This window comes from Thermobia domestica, chromosome 12 (genome assembly GCF_964235325.1).
Source record: "Thermobia domestica chromosome 12, izTheDome1.hap1.1, whole genome shotgun sequence".
Lineage (NCBI taxonomy): Eukaryota > Metazoa > Arthropoda > Insecta > Zygentoma > Lepismatidae > Thermobia > Thermobia domestica.
In genome coordinates, this window is record NC_137465.1 from 122,323,453 (window position 1) to 122,337,476 (window position 14,024).

Consider the following 14,024-nt stretch of genomic DNA (forward strand, 5'->3'; position numbering starts at 1 on the left):
AGAAGAGTTGTTTCAAGAACGCAAAAAAGCAAAAATTCAATGTTTTAATTTTTAATGAAAAAGTAAAGCAACAAAATTTTCAGTACAGAAAACTACTCTTTATAAGGTCATAATTATATCTATAGGCCCTTTACCGTGTTTGAATGCATTTTCCTGTTGATTCTTATCCTTTGTCGGCCATTTTACGGATTATCCGCGATTACTGTTCTACTCAATTTCCCAATTCCGCGGATAATCGATAGTTTATTGTATTTACTTTCACAACATAAATAAAACAGAAATTGCTTTTAACATATAAAATTAAAATAAAAGAATTTCTTTAATTGTAAGTGAAAAATGAAATTTTCCAGGTTTATGTCTCAGGTTTATGCGCTGTATCCTAAAGGAGGTGGATGTTCAATGAAAGTGAATATTTATGAAATGAATTGATGGAATGAGAATTTTGGGGAAGAACCCCGAGAAAATCCTCGAACACGATGTTGTCCATCACAAATTCATATGGAATGGGGTTCAACCAAAAGAACTCTCACGCAAGATGTGAGTGTTATATATCACTGAGCTAGTGTGCCAGCATTCTTCCATTGTATTTAATATTGTCATGTCAAAAAAAAAAAAAAAAAAAAAAATACTCGATTCGACTTATACAGTATTTCCGTCTAGCTTATTCATGCACGCATGCTGTTTACCGCTTTTATTTGGTTATTTATTTATTTATTTATTGAGTTTAATGTCCCACATTTATGTACCGTAGTTAAGGGAGATGGTAATGATGAAATGAGTGATAGTGTTAGAATGACGAAAGCGGGAGGAAACTGGAGAAATCCGAGAAAACCCATGCACACGGTGTTTCTCCACCACAAACCTCAATTAGTGAGAGAAGATCGATTCAAGAACCCTGCGCGGTAGAATTTAGCACTCTACAACAGCATCAGTGCGACCCTTTGAAAACAAATAAGCAAATGTATTGTAAATACGAAAATATTATGTAGAGATGGAGATTGAGTCTTGTATTGGAGATCCCTAATCGTATTGGAGATGTAGCAATTTTGTTAGCTATTGCTTGAATATTGAATTATGGGAGTTGAAATTATGTCTTTTATTTGCATAGAGTTTTAAATAATAATGAGATAGTAATTATCTCTAGCTTAATTATTTTGGCAGCAATAACGAAAAGTGCACAAATTCCTTTTTCTGCGTGATTGCCGGCAGCAATAGCTGCTCCTACACCAGTGTCAGCATTGGTACATTCTTCTACACTTGTGACTGCTGGGGTTTACTTGTTAATTCGTTTTAGAGATGTTTTATTAAGTGTTTATGCGGGGAATGTGTTACTTTTATTATCAGGGCTGACAATATTTATAGCTGGTATTGGTGCTAATTATGAATATGATTTGAAGAAGATTATTGCTTTATCTACACTAAGTCAGCTTGGTCTTATAATAATAATTTTGTCTATAGGATTTCCTGTACTGGCTTTCTTTCATCTGTTAACACATACTTTATTTAAGGCGTTACTTTTTTATGCGCAGGAGCAATCATTCACGGTGTAGGAGATACACAAGATATTCGTAGAATAGGGGCACTTGTAAGTCAGATACCCCTTACTTTGTCTTGTTTAAATGTAGCTAACTTGGCTTTATGTGGAATGCCATTTTTAGCTGGGTTTTATTCTAAGGACTTAATTTTGGAGATTTCTTCATTGTCTTTAATTAATGCAGTCAGCTTTTTCTTATTATTTTTTTCTACGGGCCTAACTGTATGTTATTCAGTACGTTTAAGATTTTATTTAACGGGTAGGGGTTTTGGGGGCACTAATATTCATTCTATTAGTGATAATGAAGGCTGGACTCTGTGTAAGGGAATATTAGGATTAGTAGTGATGGCAATTTTGGGAGGTGCAGCATTGAGTTGATTAATTTTTCCTACTGTTAATTGTGTTATTTTACCTTTATATTTAAAAACGGGCGCATTACTTGTAAGTGTGGTAGGCTTGTGGGTTGGTGTTTTAATATCAAATTATTCTATTGGGCAGTCTTTAATGTGTGTGAAGTTTTATTTTAGCTCTACAATAATAGGAAGCATATGATTTTTACCTTACTTATCAACAAATTATATTATTAAATTCCCTTTATATGTAGGAGGTCTATATTATAATAATATTGATCAAGGATGGAGAGAATGTCTTGGTGCTCAGGGCATATATAGTAGTTTTAAGGACGGTTCAATATTGATTCAACAATCGCAGGACAATCTATTTAAAATGTATTTATTAATTTTTTTATTTTTTACAATTTTCCTTTGCTTCTTTATATTTGTATATTTGGGTAGCTTATATTGAAAGCATAGTATTGAAGATACTAAGAAGAATTATATTCCCTAAATAATACTCCCTGAGAGTACTCTCTTTTTTACCTCGAAAAGGTAATGTAATACTTATACTAAGGGGGCATAGTTATTTATATTAAGAGATGTTAACGGTCTAATCCGCTAAAGATAAAAGTTAGCAGCTTCTTCTTGATTAATTCACATCTCCTTAGTTGGGGTGGGAATACCCAGTGATATCATTAACAGTGAAATGCCTCTTTTTGGCTTCAACTAACAAGTAGGGGCTAAAGAGGCCAAGGGCTCAGGTCGAAACTGAGTGCAATTGTTTGCTTCCTACTTATGAGATAAGTTGATAGCAACACCTTTTGGATGCAAACCAAATATTATACTTAACTATTATCCCGTTTCATTAGTCAGCTCATGTTAAAGACCCTTGATTTCACTCATGATAAAGGCCTATTAGGAGGATTACTAAGAACGTTAATCTAACCAGAGATCAGGATAATGTGTTAGTGATGTTAATAGTAATTGTTATTGGAAGTAGAAGGGCAATTTCTACGTCGAAGATGAGGAAAATTACGGCAATGAGGAAGAATCGTAGGGAAAAGGGAATTCGGGCCGATGATTTAGGATCGAACCCACATTCAAAAGGAGAATTTTTTTATCGGTCGTTAATAACTTTCTTGGAAAGAAGAGTTGAAATGACTATAACAATTAAGCAAATAATAATAGTTAGTAGGCCGGTCGTTAAGACTGTATTAATTGCCTATTTCATTTAATGATCCTTTTGATTGGAAGTCAAATATACTATATATATTAAATAGGCTTAACCTCCTCATCAATAAATAGAAATGTAAAGGAATAATCATACTACATCTACAAAATGTCAATATCAAGCAGCGGCCTCAAATCCAAAATGGTGAGTAGGAGAGAAATGTGATAGGAGGTGGCGTAATAGACAAGTGGCTAGAAATGTGGAACCAATAATAACGTGAAGACCGTGGAAGCCTGTTGCTATGAAAATTGTTGAACCATATACAGCATCTGCAATGGTGAATGGTGCTTCATAATATTCGTATGCTTGTAGAGCAGTAAAATATAAGCCTAGAAGGATTGTGAGTAGTAGACCTTGTGTAGCCTGAGTGTGGTTGCCCTCTATTAGTCTGTGATGAGCTCATGTTACAGTAACTCCTGAGGCTAGTAGAATTGCAGTGTTAAGGAGAGGGATGTGTATTGGGTTAAATGGTACAATTCCTGCTGGAGGTCAGAAAGATCCAATTTCTACTGTTGGTGCTAGTCTGCTATGGAAGAAGGCCCAGAAAAATGAAACAAAAAAGAATACTTCAGAGATAATAAATAAGATCATACCTCACCGAAGACCTAATGTAACTTGTAAAGTGTGTAATCCTTGATATGTTCCTTCTCGAGTAACATCTCGTCATCATTGAATTATAGTTAATAATGTAATTAATATGCCTAAGAAGAATAAGGAGGGATCATATTGGTGGAATCATTTAGTGAGTCCTGTGGTTGTAATTAAGGCACCTAAGGCCCCAGTAAGTGGTCAAGGACTTTGATCGACAAGGTGGTAAGGATGATTTTGTGGTGCTGACATAAGTAACTTCTCTTGAGTATAGTGTAACTAGAACTGCAAATACGTATGATTGGATTACTGCGACGGCAGACTCTAATATTAGGAGGGCAATTTGTCCAATTATTAGTAATGAGAGTATGGAGAGAGATAAAGAAGGGCCTGTATTACCTAATAAGGTTAAGAGAAGATGGCCCGCAATTATATTTGCTATTAGTCGAACAGCTAGAGTTCCGGGCCGAATGATGTTGCTAATTATTTCAATGCATACTATGAATGGTATAAAAGGGGCTGGAGTTCCAGAAGGAACGAGATGGGCGAATATGTGTTGAGTGTGGTTGATTCAGCCATAGATTATGAAGCTTATTCAAAGAGGGAGGGCAAGAGTTAGTGTGAAAGTTAGATGACTAGAGCTGGTAAATACATAAGGGAATAGGCCTATAAAATTGTTAAACAGGATGAAGGAGAATAAGGAAATAAATAGGAAGGTTCTTCCTTGATGGCTAGTAGGACCGAGAATAGTTTTGAATTCCTTATGAAGAGTTAAGGTAATTTTATTTCATAAAATGTTTGGTCGTCCTGGTAAGAATCAGAATGGAATTGGAATGATTAGAAGTCCAATTACCGTTCTAAGTCAGTTAAATGATATATTTATAATTGAAGTAGAGGGATCAAAGGTTGAAAAAAGGTTTGTTATCACTTTCAATTTATGGTTGTTTTTTTGATATTAGTGTCACTTAAGGAAGGATCGGGCGTATTTGAATTAAAATATATAATAGATGCAAATAGAAGGTAACATAGAGAAAATATAATAAATAGAATGAGTCATTTTAGGGGGGATATTTGTGGGATAGAAAAATACTATTAGGTAGTAATTTAAGCTTGACATGCTTATGATATAATTTAACTAATTTTTCCATTGGAAGCAATTGTTATTTTACTATCTTTTGGTTTAAGAGACCATTGCTTACTTTCAGCCATCCAATGAAAGTTCTTGTATTATTTTTGTTATTCATTTAATGAATACTGAATGAGGGCAGGCCTCAACAACAATTGGTATGAAGCTGTGATTTGCACCACAGATTTCTGAACATTGACCGAAGAATAGGCCTGTACGGGTAATATTGGCTGCTACTTGATTTAAGCGCCCTGGAGTGGCATCTGCCTTAATACCAAAGGCGGGTATAGCTCATGAGTGGAGAACATCGGCAGCGGTAATTAGGATACGAATATCAATATTAATGGGCAATACAATACGGTTGTCTACATCTAGTAGGCGAAATGAACTAGGATTTATTTCGTTGATAGGGATTATGTAAGAATCAAATTCTGTTAAGGAGAAGTCAGAGTATTCATAACTTCAGTATCATTGATGTCCAATTGTTTTAAGAGTAATTGCTGGCTGATGAATTTCATCTAGTAAGTATAAGAGTCGTAAGGAGGGAAGAGCAATGAAGATTAACGTAATGGCAGGTAAGATTGTTCAAATGGTTTCTAAGGTTTGTCCTTCTAATAAGTTGCGGTTAATATATGTGTTTGGTAGAAGGGAGGCTAGTAGATAGCCTACAAGAACTGTAATTATTGTTACAATGAGTATTGTATGATCGTGAAAAAATATTATTTGTTCTATTACAGGAGATGCTGCATCTTGAAGACCTAGCTGATTTCAAATGGCCATTTCTAAGAAAGACGATTGTTCTTATATTTGGGGCTTAGACCCAATGCACTTATCTGCCACCTTAGAAGTTTGTTAGTAGGGGAAGTTCTGCATAACTATGTTCTGCAGGCGGTAGGTTTTGAAATCATTCTAGAGATGTTGTTTGTTGGTCTGAAAAGATTACTGGTCGAGCTCTTGCGAAGGCTTCTCATATAATAATTACAAGCACTAAGACGGCGATGAAAGAGAGGAATGAGCCAATACTTGATACTATATTTCATGTAGTGTAGGCGTCTGGGTAATCTGAATATCGACGAGGTATTCCTCTTAGGCCTAAAAAATGTTGAGGGAAGAATGTGATATTTACCCCTATAAATATTACTAAGAATTGAATTTTTAATCATGTGGGGTTTATTGTCGTTCCTCTAAATAAGGGGAATCAATGAATGAGTCCTGCCATGATAGCGAATACGGCACCTATGGATAGTACATAGTGAAAGTGTGCTACTACATAATAAGTGTCGTGGAGGACAATATCTAAAGATGAGTTTGCTAGTACAACTCCTGTGAGACCTCCCACAGTAAATAGGAAAATGAAGCCTAAAGTCCATAAAATTGAAGGTGAGTAAGTTATTTGTGCTCCGTGAAGTGTGGCGATTCATCTAAATACTTTAATTCCTGTAGGAACAGCAATGATTATTGTGGCTGCAGTAAAGTAAGCGCGAGTATCAACGTCCATACCAACAGTGAATATATGGTGGGCTCAGACAATAAATCCTAAGAATCCAATTGCTAATATTGCATAAATTATTCCTAGAACACCAAAAGTTTCCTTTTTACCACTTTCTTGGGTTACAATATGTGAAATTATGCCGAATCCTGGGAGAATTAAAATGTAAACTTCAGGATGGCCGAAGAATCAGAATAAGTGTTGATATAGAATTGGGTCTCCTCCTCCCGAAGGATCAAAGAAGGAGGTATTCAGGTTTCGGTCAGTTAAGAGTATTGTAATGGCTCCTGCTAGTACAGGAAGAGATAAAAGAAGTAATACAGCAGTAATTACTACAGATCAAACAAATAATGGTATTCGTTCTAAGGTTATTCCAGGAGTTCGTATGTTAATTACAGTTGTGATAAAATTTACTGCCCCAAGAATTGAGGATACACCAGCTAGATGGAGGGAGAAAATGGAGAGGTCAACAGAGGCTCCAGGGTGAGCAATGGCTCTAGAGAGAGGGGGATATACAGTCATCCAGTTCCTGCACCACTCTCTACAATTCTTCCTGTTAATAGCAGGGTTAGTGAGGGAGGTAGTAATCAAAATCTTATGTTGTTTAGGCGGGAAAATGCTATGTCAGGCGCTCCTAGTATTAAAGGCACTAATCAATTACCAAAGCCTCCAATTATAATTGGTATAACTATAAAGAAAATTATAATGAAAGCATGAGCAGTAACAATTACATTATAAATTTGATCATCACCAATTAAACTACCTGGTCGACCGAGTTCTGCTCGAATAAGAAGACTTAGAGATGTTCCTACTATTCCTGCTCAAGCCCAATAGTATTGAGTCTTTTGCGCCCGAGATTGCATTACTTTCCCAAATCTTAATATATATGAGTCGCATTGTTACAGGTCTAAGGCCATTTGACAGCTGGTAGTTAAAGCTAGTAGATGTGCAGGAATTCTTATAATCAGATACTACATATAACACTGTAAAGATTATTCAATTTTCCGCAAAACTGCGATATATTTTTCCAATTTCATTTCGATAAAGATGAAATGCTGCGCAGGCCTGTGAAGAAATTATCGCTGTTTATGGGCAAGATAAGCTGTGAAAACAACAGCCAAAAGATGGTTCCGTTGTTTCGTTCTGGAAATTTTGATGTTCAAGATGATTCTTGCAATTGACAATCAATCACAAAAATGTGGATTCTTGCAAAAATCAAGCAAGATCGCCATGTAAGCAGTCACTGCATGGCCAATGATCTAAACATCTACCACCAAAGAGTTAATCATTATGAGAAAGCTGGCTACAAAAAGATGCTCTACATTTGGGTACCATAACTCAAAAACTTTATTCGATCGTGCGAATCTCTATTGAAACGTAACGAACTCGAGCCATTTCTGAAGCAGTTGATCACTAGTGATGAAAACTGAATAAACTACACAAGAGTGTGCGTAAAAGATCATGGTCGACGGGAGAAGCTGCGTAGTCTGTGGCAAAGGCCAAGATGACGCCAAGGAAGGTTCCGTTGAGCGTTTGGTGGGATTGAAAGGGCATCGGGAACTACAAAGTGCTGCCGCCGAGCAGAACAATAGACTTGAATTGCTACTTCCGACAAGTAGCCCGAGCCAATTCAAAAGAAACGGCTGTAACTGGTCAACAGAAAGAGTATACCATGCTAACAGCGTCAGACCACATACATTTTTCATGACCCGTGAGAAATTAAGAAATCTTGACTAGAAGGTTTTAATGCATCCACAGTGTAGTCCAGACCTGGCATAGTCAGATTCTCATTTGTTTCGGTCTCCGCAGAACTCGCTGAAGGTGTTAAGTTAGTTTCAGAAGAGGCGTTTGAAAACAACTATAACTTTTTTGGAACAAAATCCACAGAAATTCTATGACGACGGGATGATAGAAAAAACTTTTTTTTTTTTTAAACAACCAACAAGGAAACAGTAAATCTCCATTCTATAGTCTTTTCGTTTTCTCTAGTCTTTCTGTTTTTTCGCAATACCTGCCACTGAAATATTCAATATTACATGAGTACAATGACTGACAATATAAGCAACAAACATAGCCCCTCTTCATTCGTTTTAACCAACCTAAATAAAATATGTCCCTCTGTTTTCGAAGACAATGAACCTTCACAGCTACCCGATCTCCAAGTGTCTCACGAAGGCCCTCAGTATTTATTGCAAACAGAACTTAATAAACCGAAGCTACCAACGTTCAATGCTGTGCACATTAATGCGCAGAGCCTTGTCAGACATTATACTGAGTTCGAAGTTATTTTTCATTCCGTTGAGAACTTGCATGCAATATTAGTTTCCGAGACTTGGTTAAAGCCAACTCTTTCTAATGATCTGGTATTGTTAAATAACTTCAAAATTATCCGGAACGATCGCATTAACAAAGGTGGTGGTGGGGTTGCAATCTTTCTGCGAAATGACATTGACGCAAAAATTCTTTGTCAATCAGGTGGTCATTATAGCTTCGAATCTGAGTACATCATAGTTGAGATATCTATTGAGAACCAAAAATTGCTTTTGGCTTGTGTGTACCGCCCACCAGGGACATCATTTAAGAATTTCAAAGAAGATATTTCTCTTATCTCACCACTTTATATGCATAGTCTCATACTTGGGGACATGAACTTTGATTTATTGTCCACTAAACGTGAAGTAGAAACATTCCGCGAGATTACTACATCCTTAAATTTTTCCATCTGTCCGCTCGAAGCTACGTTTCATACTACCACCTCAGATTCACTTCTTGACTTAATCTTAACTTCCGACATTGATAGAGTTCTTCATTTCGGTCAATTTTCAGTACCTGGCATTTCGCGTCATGATCTTATCTTTGTTTGCTATTCTATTAAGACTCCCAAATTCAAGCCTAAAATTGTTTTATACAGAGATTTAGCCAACATTAACAATGAAGCACTCTTGCGTGATGCTGCGTTATTGCCTTGGCATCTAATAAGTTATTTTCCTTCTGTGGATGACCAACTATCTTATTTCAATGAGTTAATATTTTATCTTCTGAACATTCATGCCCCCTTGAGAGAAAAACGCGTTTCTCGTTCTCCTTCGCAATTACAGATGAAATTCGAAGTTTAATGGCTTGTCGCGACAGAGCGTATAGTAAATTTAAGAAAGCACGTAAATTGAATCTACCCAACTTAAATGACAAATTTGAGGAATATAGGATCCTTAGAAATAGATGTAATCAAGTCGTGCGTAATGCGAAATTAAAATTTTCCTACACCCTGTTTGAGAACAAGAATCCCTCTTATCTTTGGAGAAATTTGAAGCTACTTGGCATTCGTAGCAGCAAAAGAGTCCAGCCGGATGTAGCTGCTCCTTTCTCTGCTGATTATCTTAACAATTATTTCTGTAGAATTGATAGTTCTAGCTCACAGATAAATGCAAGATCTGATAATACAGGACAAATCCCTAATTTTGAAGAAAATGTTTTCTCTTTCACTTGTGTCACCCCACATGATGTAATGAAAGCGATTAAGAGGATAAAATCCACTGCTATAGGTGCTGATGAAATAAGCATAACATTGATCAAGAAAATATTACCCTTCGTCCTCTCCCCAATTACCAATTTATTTAATCTTTCCCTTACTACCGGAACATTCCCAGTCTTGTGGAAGACAGCACGAGTCCTGCCTCTCCCTAAGACTAAGGATGTCCGATCTGCAGAAGACTTAAGGCCTATTTCAATATTACCTGTCCTATCTAAAGCTCTTGAATATATTGTAAGTGATCAAATATGTGAGCACCTTCGAACTTATAACCTTTTAGACACTTTTCAATCCGGGTTTCGTAAACATTGCAGCACTTCTACAGCCCTTACTAGTATTACTGATGATATACGTTCTGCTTTGGACAAGAGAGAGATAACCATACTTACCTTACTGGATTATAGCAAAGCATTCCAGTCAGTAAACCATGACATTTTGCTACAGAAACTTGTACAAAAATTTCGTTTCTCTACTTCAGCTGCTAAGTGGTCCAAAATTACTTATGCGACCGAAAACAGTATGTGGTGGTTGCCAACTTAGTTTCTGGTCAGCGTGACCTTCCTTGTGGGGTTCCTCAAGGTAGTGTTTTAGGGCCTCTTCTTTTCTGCCTTTATATTAATGACTTAGCACAATATCTAAAACACTGTAAGTATCACATGTATGCGGACGATGTTCAATTGTATCTATCTTCTTCACCAAAGCAAATAGATACTTGTATAACAAAGATGAAGAAGACTTGAGTAATTTGGCTAAATGGTCAGCAAATAATTGTTTGATTATAAATCCAGTCAAATCAAAGTCAATTTTAATTACTTCCAAACGTGCAACGACGTTAATAGATGCTTCACTTGTTCCCAATATAACTTTAGAAGGCGTAAATATTCCCTTCTCTTCCTCTGTGAAATATCTTGGCGTCATACTTAACAAATATTTAACTTGATCCGATCAAATTAACGCATCACGCAAGAAGGCTTTTGGAATTCTTCATTCTCTCAGCAAATTAAAAAACTTTTTACCAACACAGTTGAAAAAAACTCTTGTTCAAACCCTAGTGGTACCACATTTGGAGTACTGTGACACCGCCTTAACTGACGCTGATATACATTTACAAAAGCGTTTGCAGCGAGTACAAAATGCTTGTATACGTTTTATTTTTAACTTAAAATTCTCAAATCATGTTACGCCATTCTTTGAAAAGCTGCAATGGCTGAAGATGCAGCAACGGCGAAAATTGCACTCGTTGGTACTGCTGTATAAAACACTTACTTTTACAGAACCTTCCTATCTTCTAAAACATCTTAATCTTTTAAGCGATTTCCATGAGAGGGACACAAGATCACGTTTTAATAGCCAACTTGCAATTCCTATTCATAGATCAACTTATTCCTCCAAATCATTTATAATTTCGACGTGTCGTGATTGGAATACTTTGCCAACCTCGGTACGTGAGTCAAAATCTTTAGCATCTTTTAAAAGAGCAGTTTATAATTTATTGTTATCGAAGCAGGGTTGAATGGACACAGAGACAGAAGAGCCAATAGAGAAGCTTGTCATAAAGATATGAAACCCAATACTTATTACATATTATAACATGTATGTACTTTCGTGTAGCAGTATATTATATTTGTGTGTATGTTTGTGTGTGTGTGTGTGTGTGTGTGTGTGTTCAAGTGACAGTCTGTTTCTTGTGTTTTTTTTTACTTTCTAACTTTTTTTCTTTTGCTATTGTTAGCTATATCCTTTGATTTTTCAATTTTGTGTCATGTTTAGGTGGTAGATAAGGCTACATATAGCCTTAACCTCGACATGTAAAATGAGTCAAAATAAATAAATAAATAAATAAATAAATAAATAGTGTTGTCGGGAAACTAACAGGTCATCGAACATGTGTGCATATGTTATTTAACAAAAACCACTTAAGGAAAAAACGCATATATATACATATACATATATATTTCGCTTAATGAGATCTGTCCTTTGATATATCTTTAGGTATTTTTGTTTCCTTATTCGCTTATGATATTGCAGAATTTTAACATTTAAGTAACAATTCATACATCTGAATAGTCGTGTCTTAGTATCATGTTACCTACAGAAGACATAATAGGAAGAAAATGTATATAGGAACAGTTCTTGAAAGCACGATATAATTAAATATTTTGAGATACATATATTATAAAACTTCTTCAGACTTTTTCAAACAAGAATTAAAATGCATACAAGCAGCTGACAGACAATAATCTTTGTCTGTATATAAGAAAAAAGAAACATTATGCAATGTATTTAATACTGGACGATTCTGACAATTATAATCATCAAAAATATTCTGAAATACAATCATATATTGTAATTACTGTTCATGTATTTGTTTTAAAGTAGAAACAAAAGCTTTATATTTAAAAATCTGAAACTCTAAACTGAAAGTGAATGAAATAACAATATCTTCTTTTAATTTGTATTGTACATTAATATGTATAAAGATTTTCACTAAATGAAGTTTTGTGAAAACCAAATCTGATTTGTGCAAAAAAAAAAGAAAAGAATAATACAAAAAGAAATAGATCTGTGCCATTCCTTGTTTTATATTTCTAGGAATCACTCTTGTGGCAATATTTGTAAGTAGTAACAAATAGATAAGAAAATTATTTCTTCTCAAGTGACAATACGAATGAAATGGTGTGTGACTGTGAAGAAAGTTCAATTTCCGATTTCAATGGATTTACATGTTTCCTAATCCGTAAATTCCGTAAAAAGTTCTTAAAGTACTTTTACGAAGTCTTACTGGTGTCATATTTACTCTACCTTTTATTTCAAAGCCCTTTGATTTATGTCAAGAATTATTTTTCTGTTTTCTTTCAAATCAACTGCAATTTTAAATATTTGATTTTACTGATTCGTTTCCCAAATCTGGTTAAATGTTAATTGGAATTAATTGGAAGAAAACTCATACAAAACAACAAATTAGAGATTGCTAACCAACCCAGTCAACCAGTCAATCACAATTGAGGCAACAAACTGACACTGATTGGACGTCGCCATTGACCAAATTCCGCCCCTTCCTGCCTGCACCTAAATAAGAAAGGCTTCTGTTTTTGGTCTCTCATACTTTATTCTGAAGACGAGAACAATGTGTCAATGAGAACAATGTGTCAATTCTCAAAACGTTGGACGAAATGGAAATCACCTGGCTGATTGCTCAAGAACAGCTATAATCAAATGTTAGTTGTCTTTTAAAAGTTATTTTTGCATCATGTATACATTTAATATTACTTAAATTAAGTTATTAATTAATTAATATTACTTAACTTAATTATCAAATTGAAAATTATGCATACATTTTTTATACTTTTACGATGTAAGTGATTATTTAACTAAACTATAAGAAGAAATCAGTAAAAATCACATCAATAAAATTCTAGTCCATTTCAGAGAAAACAAAAATAATTCTCCATATAAATCAAGGGACTGAAGAAAATAAAGTGTTCAACACCGTTAACCTCGATACCATTGCAAACCACATGGATATAGACTCTTCCTTTGGTCTAACTACTACTTTCTCTTCTCTCACACAAAATCTTAAGTTATATTTAAAATTCTAATTGTTGTTGTTGTATAAGAATATAATATTGATTTCTCAAACTGTTAATTGGTTAGTAGCAGGAGTGTAGCCACGGGGAAACAAAGGAAGGCCCGCTACCCGCAAACGATTTCCTCCTCTCCATAAATGGGGTTCGTCTGTTATTTGTTTGTTATACTTATTTAATATTTACAGTCAGAGGCGCATCCACTTGGGTGGTCCACCAAGTCCAGACCCTCCCCAAGCTTCGTTATTTGACACACATTTCTACACTGTATTAAGAAAACTATGGTTGCTCTAGGGGAGAAATTGTTCATGCCTTAAACATTTGATCTTACACTACATCTGTACTCTTTTTCTTGTAGAAACAATTTACTTTTCTTTTTTCTGAGAATATAGGCAGTACTTTAAAATTACTTATCGTTTTATCGGATACAGAATAATACAATTTAATATTACGTAAAATGAAGTGACTACTAGAGGTGGATCCCTCAACTTTCGGAAAATCCTCAACATAAATTTCTGGGTGCGCGCCTGCTTACAGCGAATGAAGACCACCTATAATACAATATGAAAGAAAAAAACAAACATTAAATCATATTAACAAGTTTAAAA

The 14,024-nt window shown here is 35.1% G+C and overlaps 1 protein-coding gene and 1 pseudogene across 2 annotated transcripts in view; one reads left to right on the top strand and one right to left on the bottom strand.

Annotated features, from left to right (window-relative positions):
• Window positions 1-14,024, bottom strand: part of nAChRalpha1 (nicotinic acetylcholine receptor alpha1) — a 778,319-nt gene that overhangs the window by 160,502 nt on the left and 603,793 nt on the right. The gene's annotated exons all lie outside the window — the stretch shown is intronic.
• Window positions 504-2,926, top strand: LOC145667128 (NADH-ubiquinone oxidoreductase chain 5 pseudogene; annotated as a pseudogene).